This window comes from Ailuropoda melanoleuca, chromosome 7 (genome assembly GCF_002007445.2).
Source record: "Ailuropoda melanoleuca isolate Jingjing chromosome 7, ASM200744v2, whole genome shotgun sequence".
In the NCBI taxonomy this organism is placed as follows: Eukaryota; Metazoa; Chordata; class Mammalia; order Carnivora; family Ursidae; genus Ailuropoda; species Ailuropoda melanoleuca.
In genome coordinates this window covers 77,551,051-77,567,845 of record NC_048224.1, presented here as the reverse complement: position 1 = coordinate 77,567,845, position 16,795 = coordinate 77,551,051, and the positions used below count along the sequence as shown (strand labels likewise).

The 16,795-nt window shown below is 37.7% G+C and overlaps 1 protein-coding gene across 2 annotated transcripts in view; it reads left to right on the top strand.

Moving 5' to 3' along the window:
* Positions 1–909: 909 nt before the first annotated feature.
* The window catches only part of TRPC4 (transient receptor potential cation channel subfamily C member 4), a 203,077-nt gene continuing 187,191 nt past the window's right edge, over positions 910–16,795 (top strand). Inside the window, exon 1 of one of the 2 annotated variants that reach the window (XM_034665084.1) lies at positions 910–1,143. The gene's annotated coding sequence lies outside the window, so the exon portion shown is untranslated. Of the gene's footprint in view, positions 1,144–1,994; positions 2,432–16,795 lie in introns of those variants that run through there. The other variant, XM_034665085.1, reaches the window with a different exon arrangement.

Here is a 16,795-nt window from a genome sequence, read left to right as displayed (position 1 = left end):
AATATGCAGTCTTTTGTTTATCTGTCTGAGACAAAAGATTACATCAATAATTGTCAGCTTCGTTTTAATTTTCTTCGGCACTAAAACATTTCAGTTGCTGATGATGAATAGGAAGATGAATTATTTCCTGAAAAAATACAAAAATATTTACAGTTGCATTGCATAAAACAGATTTTCATATATATCCCCCCTTGTTAAAGAGAAAGCAGACTTGTGTTTATTATAAAGTTCATTACCATGTCCACAGATAGATGTGTTCTTGCATATTTTATAAAAGCCATCATTTAACATTAAGAAAACTAAACAAAACATTTAAAGATGTTAATGTATTTTTGTGGTTAAGAGTAAAAAGAGATCAGGAAAGAAGAGAATCCTTTTGTTGTTGTTCTTGCTTTGGTTTTCTGGGGAGCTATTGTAGGAACCCCGTTTGCTTCAGTATTTTGGAGGGGACGATATAGAGGTAGTGCTCCTAAAAATTCAGAACCCTTGTCAAGGCTGAGCTTGAGATAAACAGAGGAGGTGAGTAGTAAACTAGAGAGAGAAATTTATAAATAAGAAAAGTGACTTAAAAGAAAAAAGCAGCATGCACATCACACAAGTGGGTGATCTCTAGCGATATTCTCTTTACTCACGTAAATATTCCCCCCAAAACCCTCAAGTCATGAGAACTAAAGAGGAAAGGAAAAAATGGGGGAAAAACAAGGATAACCAAGAAGGACATTTAATTCTGCGCTTTGGAGTCTGCGTGTGAGTGCCGGCTTGCCGCCTACCCTTGACTCCCTTGGGGAAGATTCCTTGGGAAGAAACTGGTGCTCCTCTCAGTCCGCTGCGCACTGATTCCCAGAAGGTGTAACATCGCGTGGCTGGGACGGGAAGAAAGGGCTGCCACTCATCTGTTGCACAGCCCGAAGCTGGAGCAGGCAGCTGCCAAGACGCGGTCGGCGACCCACAGCTCACCCCGGGGCTTTCGGAAAATAAAGGAAATCAAGTGGAAACCGCGGGTCTCAAGCGGATAACCCTCAGCTAAGATTCCGCATGGACGCCACTCTTTATTTTACGAATGGACTCTTAAGTCGTGGGGCCGTGACCAACCGAGGCTCCGTGAGTCACAAGCTGGGAACCACCAAGTCGCATTTACAGCAAGTAAGTTACTGCCAACTTTACCAATATATGGCATTTCCTCTCAGCGCTTTAGTCTTATTTTAGTGTACGAACTCCAAAGAGATTGGCCAAGAGATAACTTTTATCCTGAAATCTCAGTACGCTGATGCGAGCATCACACACACACACACACACACACACACACACACACGCACACGCGCACACACACTCACACACTCCCCACCTAAAGCCACGGAACCTCGCGCTCCCAGGCTGGTGCGTGTTTGGGGTTTTATTTAAGATTTGGAAACTTACTGAGTTCCTATGCTTGTTGGAAAGACCGAGCTGGGTGGGGGTGGATGGAACACTGTGCCTCATCATTTATTCATTGCGACTGTCTCAATTGTTGACACTAGTGGCAAGCCGCATACTCCGGCTCTTGCAGGGGAAGTCTGACACCTTGAGGACGGGAGAGGGGGTGCCGGGAGCCCGGAGGAGCCGGAGTGGGAGAAGCTTTCAGAGTTCCCGGGTGGGGGTGGGGGCGGGGGTTACTTTTTTCAACTCGGGCAACCTGCCGCCTGGGTGCTTGTTTACTGGTTTGGGAGCAGAACGTTCAGAAGCCGGGTCCTGGTGCGAATCGAAGTCTGACATCTCTGCAGAGCCCGCCCAAAGACTGGAGGTGTGTTTGGCTGGCACCCAGGACCACACGGTGGGTTCTGGCCACTGACTTGACTGGACGACGGCTGGCTTGTGAGCCCGCCTGCTCCACTGGCTGACCTCAAGGAGTTGGCTCAAGGTGGCAGCGGCTGTTTGGGGGCAGCGGAGCCGGGGACCCAGCGTCAGCGCCCGTCCGCGCGCGGGTTCCCTCCACGGCCACGCAGAGCAGTGCGTGGGACGCGCATCTTCACCGGCCGTCCCTACCGAGTAGGGTCTGTGCGGACCCTGAGTCAGGCAGCCGCCCGGGACGGAGGGCGGGGTATCTTCTTCTGGGCTCATCCGCTGTCAGCCGTGGGAACGCTAACTTTATCCCGAGGGATCGGTGGGGGCGGGGGTGGGCGAAGTTCTCCTCCCCGGGAGCTCACCTCCCCCTCCGGGGCTGCCCTTCCCCCGCCTCCCATGGCACCGCTCTCAGAGCATCCTCTCTCCGCCCAGTTCGGTGCCAGCTGCGTGGGCTCTAGCTTCGTGCGTTTTCCTTGGAATGCTCCAAAACTCGGCAGCGACTAAGGAAATCCCATTGGAATTTGCCTGGCGTGCTCTCACCGGGCATAGCACCCGCGCCGCATGTCCTTGGATCGATCTCTCTTCAGCCAGAAGATTGCCAACTTTGCAGGTAAAGAGGGTGTCGCCTCAGAGCGCCGTTTGACCGGAGCTGCACCTCGCCTCCTTTCTGAGATCTCGGTTAAGTTTCTCAAGCTGCCTGGGAAGCCGGCTCCCTCTTGGGAGGCGGACATCCCTGGGGGGTTACGAGTTCAAAAGGCTCCGGCTGCATGGTTTCTCCTTAAGGCTCCAGACCGGATTTGTGAAGCTTTCTGTGGTTGACCTGGGCTGAGCGGGAGTTTGGGGATGCTTCTCAGCCTCTCACTGCACCCAGCTTTAAAGCAGGGGAGAAGGCGAGGAGTGAACCCCTGATGTGACTTATATGGTAAACAAAGCAACGGCAGCCACGCCGTGGTGCTGGGGAGGAAGGCTGTTTTTAGCCTTTTATGCGTTTGGGGAAAATGGAGATCTTGGTGGCCCCTGGGCGTATGTGAGTGAGCCCTAGACTCGCTGGCATCTAAACTGGGGGAATGAAGAAAGGAAAGTGATCAATATCCTGTCGATCAATTACACTCTGGGTCATTTTCATTCTCTATCAAGAAACAGAAACACTTTTATCCGTGTTGCTGGACCAACGCTAGGGATTCCCAGTTCGCTTGGCAACTGAAATTCCAATTAAGCCAATGACCCTGTTTGCAGCTTGGGTAAATCACTGAGATTCACAGCACAACTTGTTGTTCCAGCTGTGAACTCAGCTGCCTTTTGTGACTAGAGACTAGAGAATACTGGCAGGGGATGGAGGATTTGGGAGAGATTGAAAAAAAGGGAGCTCTTATCTTGTCTGTGTTCACTATGTTGTATCCACTATGATGCACCCTTGTTCACACCGTTTCTTAGGGAGACCCTTCCCAGTTAAATTCCACAGCTATAAAATGCAGCAGGTTGCTCACTGCTCACTAAGTACCAAGCCAGAGGAGTGGGAGGAGGCAGAGGCAAGGCTTACTTGTTTTATTAAAAAATAAATTTAGGATAGATTTATAAAACTGAAGAAAAACCTTTCAGGTTTCATATAATTTCTGGCTTTTCGATCATAGTGATCACAACAGAAAATATTACAAATTCTGTAAGAAAAATGGTTAACTAGAGGTTTTTAAAAAAATAAAACTGTGAACTAGACAATGAGAGTAAGAAAGAGTGGGTGGATATGTTAAAACATTGAAATCATCATCTCTGTGTTATGGTTTGCCATTGAAACTGACATTTGTAATACCTACTTCTATTCACCTGGACAGCATACCAGGAAACATTTCTCCTTAAGTACTGATGGCAAAGAATCAAGATACAGGGATAACTAGTACTTCAGATATTAGAATCAAAATTCAGGTAAGACATTGTTAAAGAAGCACTTTAAAAAACTGTATCTGTGAGTTAATGCAGTTAAGGCAAATCAGGACATCAATAGAAGTTAAATGGGCTTTATCAAAGTATTTCATGCAAATGTCTTGTATTAATAAAGGTTAGCGCAGGTAGAAAGAAAGAAAGTGCTTTCATTGCTTATGAATAAGAAACCATAGAGTTGGAGAGCCTTTCAACAGAGCTCTGATCAGAGCTCAGCTATTCTGCAAACTTGCTGTTGTGGAGTGAGGAGCTGAAAGATTTATGCCAAGAAAGTTACCCTCAAAGAGAAACACTAACTGGCTAAAGATACTGATACACAAGAGGTACTTAAAAGTCGAGTGAATAAATATAATGAATACACCGTTAGATCAATAGATAGTTCAAATAAGGCATAGTGAGAAGATGTGTAACTGCAAATTTAGAAAAGTTCTTCTTCCTCTTAAGAACTTAAAGAAACACCAGCATTCGTCAAAGCAGAAAGTATCACAGCTCAACAGAAGAAAAGTCTCTTTAGTAAAACCTTTCAAACATTGGCAATGTTTCTAAAAATCTCTGGTTTTGGAAAATAAGATGTTTTCCATTTACTTGCTTATTGGTTGTTCTCAAAGATTTATAAAAGGTAAAATAGAGGGGCGCCTGTGTGGCACAGTGGTTAAGCGCCTGCCTTTGGCTCAGGGCGTGATCCCAGCGTTATGGGGTCGAGCCCCACATCAGGCTCCTCCACTATGAGCCTGCTTCTTCCTCTCCCACTCCCCCTGCTTGTGTTCCCTCTCTTGCTGGCTGCCTCTATCTCTGTCAAATAAATAAAATCTTAAAAAAAAAAAAAGAGATTNCCTGCTTGTGTTCCCTCTCTTGCTGGCTGCCTCTATCTCTGTCAAATAAATAAAATCTTTAAAAAAAAAAAAGAGATTAAAAAAAAAAGGTAAAATAGATATCCATTATTTATAAGCTATAAAATTTTGTAACTTTTATGTTGTTTATTTTTCTGTTGCAGTTATTCCCAGAAGGTCAAGTTTAAATTCACAGAAAAAAAAAAACCTATGAGAAAATTAAAGTTGTCTATGAATTTTATGGCCACTTTGTTGAAAGAGTAAGACACCAAAGAACTGTCCCTGTTAAGATAACCTTAACTCACACTTTACATAAATAAGTAATATCTGAAACATTGCTATTATTCTTTCCTAGCGGGAGAAATTCAAATATCTTGTATATCTTGTTCAGCACACACATTTTAAACTTTTAAACCTAAAGCCTATTATAAGCACGGTAAATTTCTGTTGAAGTATAATAATAATAGCCTTTAGGGTATGCTGATTAACCCACTGAATTAAAAAATATTTTTATAAATATATTGTTGAGAATTTTGGCATGTTTTTATAACTGTATGTTTAAGTGCCAGGATAATTTATGGCAATTCAGATTATCAATATTACATTTCATAGCTAAAAGCTGAAATGATCTATCTTTCCTAATTACTTCATATATTGTAACACAAAGATATATATACACATCTGTTCAGTAGTTAAAATTGTGAATATCAGTGCTCAAAGATGAAAAATTTTGTAAATACGGATATACAAAAATTGCTGAACAGTATAGCTAGGATAGTAAAACTGTGAATTGAATATTTTCTTATAAAAAGATCATTGTTTTATTTTTTAAAACAAGCTAGGTGACGGGAAATATGATACATGATTAAATCTTTCCTTTCCAAATTCATTATTGCCAGACATCTTACGAGATCAGATTCTAACGTGCGTCTTTACTTTCTACATTGTATTGTCTGGGCTAAGTTGAAGCCCGTGCTACTCATTTTCTTAATACCTACGAAGAACCTCCCATAAGCATTTTGGTTGTCATTGAAAATGAGACTGGGGAGACAGCTCAAAATAAAAGACTTCTCTTTTCACTTAATATGCTTATCACCTCCCTACCCCAATTACACATTAAAACTGTTTAATTGAGCCTCACTTACATTGGACAGTTGCGTCTATCTAGTGGTGATGAAAAATTGCTTCAGAACTCTTTCCTGTCCTTATGTTTTTTATTTCTAATCCTCCCAGATGCAGTAAGATCTCAATATTTTAAGAGATTTGAGAATATTTTGATCAGGGATAGAGTATCATGGCTATATCTTTTTAATCAGCACAAATACAGACCTGATCTCTGAGAACATTAGTACTGCCAAAAGCACTCTATGATGAAAAAATACATTTAGAAAAAGAAGCCACTCATTCGCTAAAATGAAAATTAAAGACACATGCTTTGAAAATACACCGATTTAAAACTGTGTTGTTCTCTGAAGTATCCAGTAAATGAAGTGATCTGTTTAAATTTTTTACAAATCTCAGTGATCCTTCTGAAAGTTCAGTTTCACTTAAATAGGATACAAAAAAGGGATAATGGTTTCAGTACTGGATCTGCTCTTGTAACTAAACTGTAGATGACATCCCATTAATATTAGTGTATGTTTTGTCTCCTTTTAAAAAATGTTTCCTTTGAAATACAGCAGTGTCATAGAGTAATGGCTTCTCGAGGAGCAAAAGATGACACATAGGCATAGTTTTACACATACAATTAGAAATGGTAATTAAAACATTAAAAATATGTGTTGATCTCTTTATCTAACACACTGCATTCTTTTCGAGAAATGCCAAGTGCAATGAAATAAATCAGATGTGCATTCATTCTATTCTGCCTGTAGTTTGCTATTATATTTTTTAAATATGTTGAAAAAGTCAACATAAGTAATTTCCTTGAACAAATACCATCAAAACTTACTTAAGACAGAAAACAGGAACTATTATGAACAAAAGAAAGGAGAAAAAGAGAGGGGGCCAATATTTATGGGTACTTACTGTGTGCCAGGACACTATGCTAGGAACTTTAAAAAAACACTTTTTCTCGTGTTTATTTTCACATCTACCTTAACACCGAAGTATCTTGGCCACCTTTTGAAGAATTTGAAAAGGCTAAACTTCTAAAAAAATCACAAAGCCGCTTTGTGGCAGTTGGGATTTGAACCCTTGTCTACTTGATTCTAACACTGACACTCTTTTTACTTAATTCTTATGGTTTCTAAATTAAATCAGTAATCTCTTAACAAGATGCATAAGTTCATGGTATTCCTACGACTATTTATTTCTTTAATTTTTCAAATGTTTTAACATTGGGACGTAACCCCATTATGAGTTATGAAATAATAGTCTGTTAACTAAAGCTCTAACAGCTTTGAAGCAGAGCAGGAGCTAAGCCACTCACCTCAAGCAGGTTGTTCTCAAAATTATTTCCTTTCTTCTTCTTGAATATAAATGTAATATGTATGGAAAGAAAAAAGGTTAATTTTTATGGATAAAATTTAAGGTTATAATTTTTTTCTTTCTTTTTTTAATAATAATATTTTTTTATTATGTTTGTCACCATACAGTACATCCCTAGTTTTTGATGTAAAGTTCCATGATTCATTAGTTGATTCCGGGGGGTGCCTGGGTGGCTCAGTTGTTAAGCGTCTGCCTTCAGCTCAGGGCATGATCCCAGAGTCCTGGGATCGAGCCCCACATCAGGCTCTGCTGGGAGCCTGCTTCTTCTTTCCCACTCCCCCTGCCTCCCCCCTTTCTTCTACCCTTTCTTCTCCTACCGATCTTCCTACTTCTTATGTTCCATAAATAATTTTTTTCTTTACAGAGTCATTAGATTACAATTTTTAAATAAAAAGTTCTCATTCCGGGGGGTGCCTGGGTGGCTCAGTTGTTAAGCGTCTGCCTTCAGCTCAGGGCATGATCCCAGAGTCCTGGGATCGAGCCCCACATCAGGCTCTGCTGGGAGCCTGCTTCTTCTTTCCCACTCCCCCTGCCTGTGTTCCCTCTCTCGCTGGCTGTCTCTCTCTGTCAAATAAATAAGTAAAAATCTTTAAAAAAAAGTTCTCATTCCGAACTTTAAAACATCTCTAGGCTGTTAATAAAATATCTTGTTAGGTTTATATTGCTCTTATCCATGCTATATAAAACTTCTAGGCAAGTGTTTTTGTGTTAATTATCTGAAATTTTAATTGCCTTGTTATTATTATCGAAGTCCCTCGGTAGTTAACCAGGGGAGCTCCCATTCATACGTCCCAAAAGGCATCTATCAGCCGGTAGCACATTTTAAGAAATTCGCCACTTTTTTTTNTATCGAAGTCCCTCGGTAGTTAACCAGGGGAGCTCCCATTCATACGTCCCAAAAGGCATCTATCAGCCGGTAACACATTTTAAGAAATTCGCCACTTTTTTTTCCCCCCAAGGATATACCTGCACTTAAAACAAATGTGATTATGTCTGAAGTACTGTTGACATTGAAGTTAAAGGAATAATTTTGTTGAATATGTGTAATACCATTACAAAAATTAACACTGAAATGGTACCCATTCAGTAGATATTTATTGAATATTAGTAAGTGAATAATTGAATAGATGAATGACACATGAATAAACCCCTCATCTTTGCATTTTCTGGTAAAGCTCACTCTGTATATAATAAATTTTCCCTTATTGCCCCCTGTCAAAATGTTCCCCAAGCACTAAACTCTAGTTCACTATTACTGTCTCGAGTTTCCTTCCTGTCTCCAGGTGTTCCAAGTATAGATACAAGCAAAACTCTTGTTCTGTTCTGACTTGCAGGTGGGTAGAGGTCTGTCTCCTGAACTAGACAGTAAACTCCTTTAAGAAACATAGAAGATGCTCAAAAAATGTGTGAGTTTTTAACTGCATTAGCTTGTCATAAATATTATGTTTCTGTAATTGAGCCTAATTAACTTATTTCACAGTTTTATACCACCATAGTTGGCTGAATTTTGGGCTTATTTATTTATAGAACGAAGCCACTTACAATAATGACATTGCGCTTGTATGATATATTGCATATCATATTATTTCCCATGTTACAAAAATAACGAACCCACAGTTACTCAATGGATATAACTTCTAGTCAACTTGTTACTCCACAGTGCTTGCTTTCACAGGGTTTATATGACCAGTTATTAGTGTGTTTTAGTTGACATGGCGCTCTGCTGGAATTCTTCAGGGAGAGTTTTTGTCCCGTGACACTGTGGGAAGTGTGGTCAAAGTTTAAAGAGGACAGGTATAAGTATTTCTCAGGAGTATCTACTGAACTAAAGAAAGCCAGGGACTTCTTTGGAGTGATTATATTTGGCAAAGTAAGTTGAAGATTCATGTCAAAGTCTTGACAACTACGTGATGTCCAATTGTGGGTGGTATGAGCTTTTTGCTTCTGTTTTTTTTTTTTTTTTCTTTTGGTCTTTTCATTCTACTTCATTGAGAATAGGATTGTTACAAATCAAGTTTTATGAAAAGTGTTCAGATACTCTGCTACATTTTTCATGTATTTTATCTCTAAATGATAGTGGAGAAACTACACAACTGTGCAAGCTAGATCCTGGATTATAGTTCATAGCACATTGCATTGTAATTTTCATTTTCACTGTATTTGAGCAATTAGTATTCAGTATATTTGAATAGATGAATGGAGTAAAGGAATGTATGGCTGATTGGTCTGTTGTCAGCTGCCGTGTTCAGCCCCTGTGTTTCAGTATACTGTGCTTTCTAGTAACTGATCACACACCAGTATGAATCCCCAAAGGAGAGGAAATGAGAGGACAGGCATGATGCATAGTGCACATTGAGTGAAGAATGGAGGATCCATTGTGGTTCATACATAGTGGCCATCCCCACTATTTGTAACAGCACGGGTATCATTTTAGGTAAAGATCTCCATCATGCTAGGTGGGGTGGAGCTGCATATCCGGAAGGTCGCACTGAAGACCGCATTTCAATGAACCCTCTTCTGTGATAGTTGTGGCGCGACAAGCACAGTTATTGAGTCTTAATTAGTTTCATCTAAAGTCATACGTATCTATATCTGCATTTAAACATATGCCAGCATTAAAAACCCAGATTTAAATTCATTAATGAAATAGAAATGATATAATTTAAATTATATATGAGATAATATTAATATATTATAATAAATAATAAATACATATAAATATAATAGTAAATATATTTTAATATATTTTATTATATTAATATATTTTAATATATTTACTATTATATATAATATATTTTACATATTAGAGAAAGAGTATGTGTGTGCATGTACACGAGCAAGACGTAGCTAACAAAAAAATGGGGGACTGCTTTTGGGTGATAAGCTCTTAAAGTAATGACCACAGAGTAATTTATCAGAGATAGGGAGATACAAATTGTTAGCAGAATGTAGAGTAGCCCATAAAAGACCAGAGAAGTTATTTGCCAGTATCAGTGTCCCTGTAGCATGGTTAGCTATGTAATGAATGACTTGGAAGGTCATCTAATTCGAAAATATTTTTTAAGCAAGGCTCTCAGGTCTTACTAAAGAATTTTTATAATATACTATATACGTATATAATATATATACACAAATATAGGGTGTTTTATTGAGGGCTTATTTAATGCGTGACAGTTACTCTTCTGGATGCTGAAAATAGGGCAGCTATTTTCCTTTTTCTTTAAGATTTCAAGCAAGTACCCTCAGGAACCTCGTTATCATGCTCCAGTATCCCATATCGTCTTAGAGACACTGTACTGTTTTATTGTCGGCCGCTCTTTTCTTAGGGAACAAAAGAACTCACTGAGGAACTATAAATTATATTAAAACAAATTTAGTCTATACTTGTAATTAAAAAGAAGTAACATTGGGTCACATTATAAGAAATCCAAGTGCATCCTCCTTGCCTCAAACTACTGTTTCCTTTAAGAATAGGATTTGGGTCTTTCAACTCTAAATTTATGTTAAATTTGAGTAGCAATATTGGCATTACTAAGGATGGTGCTTTCCTTTTATATGTAGATACTGTTAAATTATCATGCAAAGACTATGTATTTTAGGAGATCAGTGGATTCCAAAGACTTGATGGATTTATGATAATAGATTGACATGTTATTCGATGGCCCTTGGAACCAATGAAGCAAACCTAAGAGAAGCCTGTTTTTGTGCTAAGGATATGGTGACTTGGATCCTCAGCTTTACCTTTTGCCTTGGGACATAAAAATATCTTGGCTCAAGATATTCTTGAAAGAATGGTTCCATTCTAGAATCATCTAGAAGTTCTCAGTATCCACTGCCTGTGTTTCCTAGCCAGTTCCTCTGTCTATAGCTGAGAATGAAGACCTAGAAACAGACCATCTTTCTCATGGTCTTAAATATTTGGAACAAAGAAAGGGACTGGACTAACTACATTAATCTTTTATTAAAAAAAACATTTTTTGTGACCTACTTCCTAGGACTACCCACTTTTTGCCAGAATTTTTGCTGAGAGTCGTCATGTGAAATAATCAGAGTGCCTACCTCTAAGCCTCTGAGAACCTCCATAGTTAAGGAGAAATAAATATTTCTAAAGAACAGTCCAATTTCAGGGTTATTATTGCTCTGTAGGGTATTAAATAGCTTTGTAACTTAAAAAAAAATAAGGTATGTTCCTATGTACGTGCTGAATAAAAAGAAAATGTTGGCAAAGGAAAAAGACTTATTTGCTTATCTAGTTCATTTTAACCTCACAGCTTAACATTTTGATTTGTAATGTGCAAGCTACTTAGAGAGCTGAACGGCATACTTTCATTTAGCACTCCAGCAAGTTCTTAGAACAAAGTGAACCAGCAAATGATTTTGCCCTTTATGAATAAAAGAAGGTTTAATGAAAAAACATTTCATTATAATAGTATACTTAAGATAAATCTTTTCCAACATATAAAATATCAACAACTTTAACTTCTAGAATAAAAGCTTATTTCTATTCTGTTATACTTATCAGTGAACCACTAAAAGCAGAATTTAAAACATAACTTTCTAATATACTTAAATACTTTCTTACTAGTTATTACACTGCTTATTGAAATATTGGGTACAATTAAATATTGGAAATTGCCCCCTTTTAGATTAATAATTTAATAATTTTTGAAACAAAATACAGATCTGTTTTATGTTACAATTTTTTAGCCTCTGATTTTGTTTTTTTTAGCCTCTGATTTTTTGTAACATAGATATTTATGAAGTAAAAATAGAGGCAGAGGCCAATCTGTGAGGTAAACAAATTGAATATTTGAAATAATCCATGGTTGAATAATCTAGGTATATTTGAAACATATAATTTTGATTCATGTCAGTTTATTTAAAGAAAGTTATTTGAAAGCTGAGCTACATTCTTACAATGCTCCTGGTCTTAAAAATCAAAATAAAATCTCATCTATAAAAATATATCAGGATTATGTGTCAAATATTTAATGTAATTAAAAAGAATCTCTGGCTACTCTTAAAATGCATTGGTATTCAATAGCTTTTAGAAGTGTTTTAGGGCCTGCCAAAATTTATTTTATTTATTTTAATGAAAACGAAATGGATATACTAGTACAGTAAAGACAGTGACTGCTCAAAGAGTTTCATACACCCTTTGGTTCATTTCCAATGCAACGTTCAGTCATCCTTACTGTTGCACTTCATCAGTCTTCTACCCACAGATGGGCTTCCATGCACCCTCATGGACAGGAGGCTTATGACAGAAGAGTTGCCATATACAAATTCACATTCCCTGCTGCCTCAGACAGACCAGGGTGCTTCATATATAGATGGGGAGTATGAGGAACATTTATTTTTCTGAACATTTATGAAATTATGATAAATCCTTATTCATGGTTGAATTATAACATGATAAAATACCATTAATAGTTTATTTTTCCTTTTCCTGTTAAAAATAGAAGTTTCTTCCTAATATATTTAAGAAAATTTGATATCAGAAAGGATTTAAGCAAAAGTTTTTAAGGAAGGAGATTTCATATTATCACATTCTCCCTTGATATATAGGAAGAGACACAACGAATTTACTGTATTTCAGAAAAATGAGTAATTGCATTCTCGTTCTGTTATGAGGAGAAAATTGTTACATAGTTGGTGCTGAATTTTTTTTTTTAAGATTTTATTTATTTATTTGACAGAGATAGAGACAGCCAGCAAGAGAGGGAACACAAGTGGGAGAGGAAGAAGCAGGCCCATAGCAGAAGAGCCCGATGTGGGGCTCGATCCCACAACGCCGGGATCACGCCCTGAGCGTGAAGGCAGACGCTTAACCGCTGTGCCACCCAGGCGCCCCGGTGCTGAATTTTTTAACCATTTTTTTGGTTTACACTAAAATGAATGCTCACTATAATCATAAGGATAAATACTAACATAGTTGCTATATGAATGTTTTCAAATGTCTTATGTGAAACATCAAAATACTTAACATATGTCACTGATGTATTAATCATAGCTAATCATTTATTTTAAAAAGAATTTAACATTTTAATTTTAATTCATGTAACAAATACTTTTAGTTTATTTTCTTAAAATTTTTAGCAGTACTCTGAAAGTGTTTGCCAAGTATTTGAAATATAAATGTAAGACCAAACACTACAAAATATTTATCTGACTTTTGATGAACTATTGTTGTCTTTTTTACTTACCCTAGAGTATGTTGAAATAAATTTGAGGGATAGTGTATTTATCTTTAATAAAAATAAAATGCACATATGCTTTTGGGGGCTGGGCAGGCTGAGCTGGATAAATTTAATTTTCTATTCTTTTGAAGAGCAATTATAAATCTGTTTTATTTTCTAGTTTAGTTTTTTATTTTTGTAATTGCCTATACTACACCTGCTACCTTCAGATGCCCTCTCTTCCTTCTGTGGGGAACCAAGAGTTCTCATTTGCTTGTTTAGTGGCAGTACTTTGGCAATGAATTTTTTAAGTCTTTGATTGAAAATGCTTTTGTTTTCACCTCACTTTTAATGCTATTTTCATTTGTTAGAGTATTTTAGATTGGGAATTATTTTCTTTTGGTACTTTACATACACCATTCAATTAACTTTTGACTTCCATCATTTCTGTTGTGAAGTCAGCCATCTCTCTGACAGTCGTGCCTCTGAGAACAGTGTGTTTTTAATTTTTTTATTACTTTTATGTTTTCTTAGTCTTTTGTTTTTGTAGTCTTACAAAAATGTACTTACGTGATCTCTTTGAATTACCACTGCTTGACGTTTGGAGTGTTTCTTTAAAATGGCTTCATAAATTTCACCAGTTTTGAAAAATTCTTTTTTTTTCTTTTTTTTAAGATTTTATTTATTTATTTGACAGAGAGAGAGACAGCCAGCGAGAGAGGGAACACAAGGGGGGAGTGGGAGAGGAAGAAGCAGGCTCATAGCAGAGGATCCTGATGTGGGGCTCGATCCCATAACGCCTGGATCACGCCCTGGAGCCGAAGGCAGACGCTTAACCGCTGTGCCACCCAGGCGCCCCTGAAAAATTCTTAGTCATTATCTCTTCAGATGTAGTTTTGCACTTTCCTTTCTTCTCCCTTAAGGCCACCAATGACATGTTTTTACCTTTTTACTCTGTCATATATCTAGCAGTCTTTTCATTCTTCTTGTAATGTATTTTCCATCCATTTTTGCTCTCTCTGCTGTAATCTGGATGTTTTTTGTAGCCTTATTTTCCCATCCATGAGTCCTCTTTTTTTGTTTTTACTGTGTCCTATCTGTTTGTAAGCTCACTTATTAAGTTATTAATTTCAATTATTGAGTTTTTCACGTTCAGTATTTTAATTTGATTTTTTAATAGATTTTAGATTCCTCACAAAATTTTCAATTTTTCCATCTCATTTCTGAATATTGTGGAACAACACATTAAGTTTAAAGTTGGAGGCTGATAACTCCAATAGCAATAATAACTCCCAAAACAGTGTTGATCTGTTTCTCTTAATTTTTTTTTATAGATTTTTATTTATTTATTTGACAGAGATAGAGACAGCCAGCGAGAGAGGGAACACAAGCAGGGGGAGTGGGAGAGGAAGAAGCAGGTCTCCCAGTGGAGGAGCCTGATGTGGGGCTCAATCCCAGAACGCTGGGATCATGCCCTGAGCCGAAGGCAGACGCTTAACAACTGAGCCACCCAGGTGCCCCAGTTTCTCTTAATTTTTTATTAGAATGCCTCACAATTTTTTATTTAAAGGTGGCAAATGTATATCAAAAATTGTAGAAAAAAATTATAAAAGCCTTGCCATCCTCTCCCAGAGAGGATATACCTGGTCCTCTGGGAGGCTGCTAGGATGGGAATAAACATCTTAATCCAATCACAAGCTGAGCTGATTAGAAGCTAATTTTCAGACTTTGTAAGACTCTGTGAATCCCTGGTTGTCCCCATTACTATTTTATAGGGTTCCGGGGTCTAAGAACCTTGGCAATATAGTAAGACTACTTCTCATTACAGGTTCCAAAATAATGAATTTTGTCCTTACATTTTTTGTGAGATTGGTGAATGCTTTGCTCTCATTTTCAGCAGCTTTCTGATAAACGTCTTATGTATTTTCTTGCAAAGCTTAAGGTTTTAACAAATGCCTTGAGAATAGGTATCGAGTGTGACTCTCACTGTCATCCACCTCCCTTTTACCAGGATATAGGAGCCTTGTATTCTGGTTGACTTGGCAAATGCCTTGAGGGGAAACGTGGTTTGTAGAAGGTTAGTTCACCTCTCTATGGCTTCTGTCTATCTGGAATCTTGGCTCCCCTAGTCTGCAAAGATTTTTTAGACAGAGGTTTATTTGTTTATATTTGCCCAGCTTTTCTAAATGTTATCGGAAGTCATGATAATCCACTACATGTCATTCCATCATAGTTAGAGACACAAGCCTTCTTTTATATTTTGACTTTAATGCTGAAAAATTCAGTCAAAATGTTTAAAAAGAAGAAACTATACTCGATAGTGTAGTATAAATATGCAATTGTACCTGTAGAGAGACGAATATAGCAACTACAAAAGAGTTCTGAAATTTTTAACCTTATTTATTTATTTGGAAGTAACGATATTATTCTTTAAGAATTAGCAAGTCTTTGACATTAGAAAATAAACAACCATTTTAAAGTATTTTCTATAAAATAATAAATTCTGAACAAAACCATATTAATCTTGCACAACAAATCAATAATAATTAAGTTCCAATTAATAGCTCTTTCTTACTAGATAGCAAACACCCTATTAACTGAACAAAAAGTAGAGGCAATATAATGCAGTAGCAATTTGACCTCTTCATCACTGAGGTGAGATTTTTTTCAGGCCTGTGGTTTTCTAAGTAATCTTCATTTCTCCTACTTGAAGTCCATTATAAAAATGCTATTGCTCACTGCTGTTTGTGTTATAGTTATAACTGTTACTGTTAAAATTACCTAGGGCCTGATACAGTTCCTTAAAGATGTTCTGCAGAATACTATATTACTGTATTACACCAGATAATATAACTTGACATCATCCAAACCTGCTTATGAGACATTATTTCTGATTTTATCATCAGTATCATTTCAGCATATGATTAATATATCTGCTACTTGTTTTCATTTGATCCAAATCAGACTTTTTGTACCCTGAAATGTGCATTTGTCTATTTTAAAAAATATTGTAGTGTTAATCTTTGCTAAAGGGTCGCAGGAGTGGGTGGGGGTAATGCTGAATTCCCATTATAGATTTGACCATGGTTGGATCTCAACACAACATGGTGTCAGCTCTGGCCTGACAAAAGTTGTCAGTGTTGAATCTTTTGGGTCTGGAGAATGAAGTTTTTTTCACAGCCTCTTCTTCTTTTATATTGGCTTTAAGTACAATGAGGCCCTGGTGTCTAATCTGAGTAAAGGTTTGCTCAGAAGATAGTGAGGAGTTAGATTTAATTCTAGACCCAGTACTGGTCAGTTGTGTCCCAGAAGGAAGACCCACATTTGTCCTTCGGGCTGAAATTCCTAACCGGTCCCTCAACACAAAATCTGATGCCAGGCTATGACCATGGAACTCAACACTGCATCTCCCACCATAGAAAGGAGTTCATCTCATGGTCAAAAGCAGATACACCATTCTGAGCTTCAGGAGAACCCATCTTAAAGCCAGGTTTCCCTTCCCTTCCCCTCCCTTCCCTTCCCCTCCCTTCCCTTCCCCTC